Genomic DNA, 5,450 nt, shown 5'->3' on the forward strand with positions numbered 1-5,450 from the left:
TGATTGGATGAAAGTGTACGAGCTTTTGTAACACTTTATTGTTTATCTTTCGCTGACAGCCTAAGACTTTCATTGATAACTAATTTATATCCCAAGAGCTATCTACCTTATAATCTATATCACAAACAAACGATCTATTTTAACTTGTCTAAAATGGTATCGCCTGTTGACGAGAGTAAAGACTCAACTCCAAAAAAGGGAGGTGAAATCACCCACGATCAACGCCATTGGCTGAGATTGAAATGAAAAATTCTTTATGTTTTTCTCTGGAGTATATAAAATCATATATGTTATCATCACGATCTTATAATGTATTATAATTGTATCTAGAAGAGTCTGATCAGTATCGAAACCTCACACTGTAGTCTCCCATCTTTGCTGCCTCTTACAGCCGGTAAGTTTTCTTAAAGTGGTATCTGTGTGTAGCTTGATTAAGATACCAACATTTTGGTATAGTAATCTTTACCAAGGCTAAGTAATATCTACCAAGACTGGGTAATCTTTACCAAGGCTAAGTAATATCTACCAAGACTGGGTAATCTTTACCAAGGCTAAGTAATATGTACGAAGACTGGGTAATCTTTACCAAGGCTAAGTAATATCCCCCAAGACTGGGTAATCTTTATCAAGGCTAAGTAATATCTACCAAGACTGGGTAATCTTTATCAAGGCTAAGTAATATTTATCAAGACTGGGTAATCTTTATCAAAGCTAAGTAATATCTACCAAGACTGGGTAATCTTTATCAAGGCTAAGTAATATCTACGAAGACTGGGTAATCTTTATCAAGGCTAAGTAATATCTACCAAGGCTAAGTAATATCTACGAAGACTGGGTAATCTTTACCAAGGCTAAGTAATATCTACGAAGACTGGATAATCTTTACCAAGGTTACAGTAAAGCTGTAAATTATAACCATAATTTGATCCATTGAGTTCTACTAATTCTCTCAAAATAACAATATATCCACTTTAGAAATGCAAAATATATTTTTCTAAATTCTTAAAGTACAACTAAATTAAAAGTTCAGTTGTCACTTACTTGTTAAAAGCTTACATTTAAGCGCAGTTTTATTTCCAGAAACATAGGTTTATTACATTCGGTAAGTGTACTTTATAATGTTTTTGAGTTACAATTGCCCTCTGCTATAAGTACAACATACATAATGAAATTGTTCTTCATAAAACATCACTAAAACAATTTTCAAAACTTTTTTTTAGATAGGACCACACGATAGCTGCTATAAACGTAGTGTTCGTACGTTGTTTTATATGGTAATACAAAATTTTTATTTTCTAACTACAAAGGGTATAGTTATTATAGACATTAAGAACGCTGTTCTTCACAGTACCAATCATAGATGCTGTACATATAGCCATATACTATTCTTCACAAAACCATATGACTCTTGTATAGATATAGATTAAAAGTTATAATGACCACTCAGTAATAACGAAGTTGTTCTCAATAAGTCCAATGGGCAGCCATTATAAAAATTGTGTTTTAATTGTCGTTTGTAAGACGATAATTTGGGTGTTATAAATATAGTATTTGGTACTTTCATATTATATGACATTTATAGTACACATGGGCTAAATAGCAAAATTAGACCCCCCTAAAGTTCAGGCATAACCATCCTTAAGCTAGAACTACTGACCAAAGGGAGGGCAAAACCAGATTTCAGCACCCGCAACCTCTGCAGTTACTATTAGCCGAATAACGGGGTTCGCTTGCTTAGTTATAGCCCATCAGATAAAAGTGCGGAGCGTGATCAGCGGCGTATCGGGATTGAGCCTTTGATGTTATAATACACAGTCCGACACGCTAGCTATCCGGTCACACCCGCCCTGTTATAGACATATAATATTGAAGACGCCTCAATAAGGCCATGCGTCAGCTACTATAGAAATTATGTTATCCATTAATTCTAAGCCGATACGACAGCTTATATAGAATACTAACATTATATTTCAAAGACATACGATTGATGCTATGGATACAATATTAAACATGTCCTCCATAAAAACGGTACCTCAGTGGCTCAACAGCAAGTCTGAAAGCTATAAATCAGTTTTCGTTATTCGCAGTGAGCACACTTTAACAAATAGTAGTAGTTTAATTACACTCTCAGTAAACGCTCTCCAGTACTAGACTGTCTATTCAGTTATGGATTGAGATTTATAATGGCCAATGTATCTGTACTTCGTAATAAATAATCATTTTCTGTAGTTCAAATAATTTGAAACTGTTCAATAGTTAGAGGATTGTCGCTAAAAACTAGCAAATGTTTCGAAATGTCCGATACTTCCACATACCTCAGTAAATTATGGTCTTTTACTCTATCCACCAGTCTTCCTCTGTTGTCCAATGTGTAACTTTGTGCTTAATAACAAACAAACCCATAAAACGTGAACTACAATATTCACAAAAAGAAACATTTTCTTTAAGGCCAGATGGAAGTTGCTTTGGACATAATGTCAAGATTGTCCTAAATAAGAACGTACGATACTTCGGTAATGATATTGTTCAGTTTTAAGTTTATACGACCATAATGTAAATGCTATAGACGCAATAGTCACGTAGTATTTAACTGAACCCAACCGTAGTTTTTTTAGATGTAAGGCTGACTGTAATTTGGATTTCATAGAAGTTTCACTCTAAGAAACGAACAGTACAAAGTCTATTTAAATTTTACTGCTGTAGGTCCTATTGTATGGAAAGGTTCACACTTGTTTCTTTGGCTAACATTTGCAACTACTACGTTAACTATCACGCCAAAAAACAACGAGAAACAACAGGAAAGGTGGTTTCAAAGTATTAGTAAGAAGAAGAAATAGAATTTTAAACGTTATAGTACTTAAATCTGCTAACGTTATCCTGTTACCTCATAACTTTAATATATGTGATACAAGAGGAAATTTTTGAAAATGTTCTGCCAGTACTAAGTATACCATGAATACGCATACGCACCATCATGTTTTAAAATATTCTATAATTTAACACCATAGTAAGTATTATAATAATTCTTGCTCTTGTAATATGTTTAATATTTAACATTCAGTACAAAACATTTTATACCGGTACCTCGTATTGAAATTCGCCCTTCATTTTCTATTCATATCTCATTACTTAGATGATATTTCTTTCACTCTTTATTTTCGAGACCCGTCCAGCATACAAGGACGAATATTTTGCCACTACCCGTTTTAAAAGGCCAGTCGTGCAGAAATCCATAGGTGCTGCGTCGGCGAGTTGACCACTATGTCTCTTTGTATAGAGTAGCATGAATACCAGTTTCATTTTCTAACAGTTTGACGTATGCGACGGTTGAACAGATATGTCACGAAAACAATTTATATCTCTAGATGGAGATTCTTCTTGATAATGTTGCGTATTGTTAACAGGGCACATGGACAACTTTTTCTGGGATACACCTTGTTGCAGGTGTATTTCATGATGGTCCTGGTGCTCCAAGCTGATCTATATTTCTTCGTTTTTCCAACGGCATTAAATACAAGGGATAAATCTCGTCTTGAAAATTCTAAATTCCCAATCTGAATACATCTTTATGATCTGAATGGATATTTTGCTCCGGAAAGAGTGTTACATAACGTCCTAAAAACAAAATGCCAAACGATGTCAAAATGTGGTTTTGATAGATTCCTTTCCACCGCGCCTTTATATTGGCTGTGGCTGTTACGTGACTTGTTGATTTTCATATTCATAATCGTTTTAATATAACGTATTCAACGATCTGTATATCAAAACAATGCTATGTAGTTTAGATAAATTTTATTTTATAGGTTTATTTATTTTAAATCTATCTTAGCTTCCATAAAAATAGTAGGGACTCCTGCGGCATCAAAGTATTTAACTTTAATCAAAACTAAATCTGATATGCAAGTTTGAAATTATTTTATTTTTATTGAATAAATTCAGAAATTATTTCGATATTTGTTTCTAATTACAATTGCAACTGATGTATAAGTTGAAAATGGTACTGTTGTTAACTTCCAATAACAGGGAAACTAGCATATAACTGATGTATAAGTTGGAAACGGTAATGACGTTAACTTCTAATAACAGGGCAACTAGCATATAACTGATGTATAAGTTGGAAACGGTACTGTTGTTAACTTCCAATAACAGGGCAACTAGCATATAACTGATGTATAAGTTGGAAACGGTTCTGATGTTAACTTCTAATAACAGGGCAACTAGCATATAACTGACGTATAGGTTGGAAACGGTACTGATGTTAACTTCCAATAACAGAGCAACTAGCATATAACTGACGTATAGATTGGAAACGGTACTGATGTTAACTTCCAATAACAGGGAAACTAGCATATAACTGATGTATAAGTTGGAAACGGTACTGATGTCAACTTCCAATAACAGGGAAACTAGCATATAACTGATGTATAAGTTGGAAACGGTACTGACGTTAACTTCCAATAACAGGGCAACTAGCATATAACTGATGTATAAGTTGAAAACGGTACTGTTGTTAACTTCCAATAACAGGGAAACTAGCATATAACTGATGTATAAGTTGGAAACGGTACTGATGCTAACTTCCAATAACAGGGCAACTAGCATATAATTGACGTATAGGTTGGAAACGGTACTGATGTTAACTTCCAATAACATGGCAATTAGCATATAACTTGGCTATTATACATGTAACAATGTTCAGAATAGAAAAAAATAACATTGATTCTCATTTTTAATAAGGGTAACTGTCTTCATATTTACCCTTTATAAACTTTTCAACTGATAAAAAATTAAAATTGTCTTGATCTTCACTCACAGTAATAAAGTAATAAAGTATCTAACATGGAGGTTAAATCTCCTTGATGTTTACCTAAATTAACAGTTGGAACTTAACATTGAAACTGGAAGTGGTTTTGATCAGCATCTAATAAGGAATTTAACTGACATTAAAACAAAAAGATTTCTAAACCTTTATTCCTCACTTCTGTTAAAATTAAGAGTGATCAAAATAGTTTTTGTCTTCATTTTTAATCATTATTTCCACTGATGAATATAAAGGAAATGATTTTGATATTTCGTTATTGATTACAACTAATCTGGAATTTAAAAATAATGTTTTCGTCGTGGATTTTAATGACGACCACGTACAGCCGTATTAACGTGGCAGCTATAAATTATTCCTTGCAAAAAATAACAAAAACAGGCGAAATATAAACTGTCTTCATCTTTCTAGATTTTCTTTATTATGTCGCACGTTTTTGTCTTTATAAGGTTAAGTTGGTTTGTTTGTTTGTAATAAAGAACAAAGCTACACAATGGGCTATCTGTGCTCTGCCCACCAAGGGTATCGAAACCCGGATGCTAGCGTTGTAAGTCCACAGACTTTATAAGGTTAAATGGCTGTTTTATCAAGAAAGTATTACAAGTTATATATATATATATATATATATATA

General features: G+C 33.2%; 1 protein-coding gene across 1 annotated transcript in view; it reads left to right on the plus strand.

The window, feature by feature from the left end:
* Window positions 1–202: 202 nt before the first annotated feature.
* LOC106467702 overlaps window positions 203–5,450 on the plus strand; it is a 19,327-nt gene continuing 14,079 nt past the window's right edge. The window contains exon 1 of the mRNA XM_013928079.2: window positions 203–394. The gene's annotated coding sequence lies outside the window, so the exon portion shown is untranslated. The remainder of the gene's footprint in view (window positions 395–5,450) is intronic.

This window comes from Limulus polyphemus, unplaced genomic scaffold (genome assembly GCF_000517525.1).
Source record: "Limulus polyphemus unplaced genomic scaffold, Limulus_polyphemus-2.1.2 Scaffold2712, whole genome shotgun sequence".
Lineage (NCBI taxonomy): Eukaryota > Metazoa > Arthropoda > Merostomata > Xiphosura > Limulidae > Limulus > Limulus polyphemus.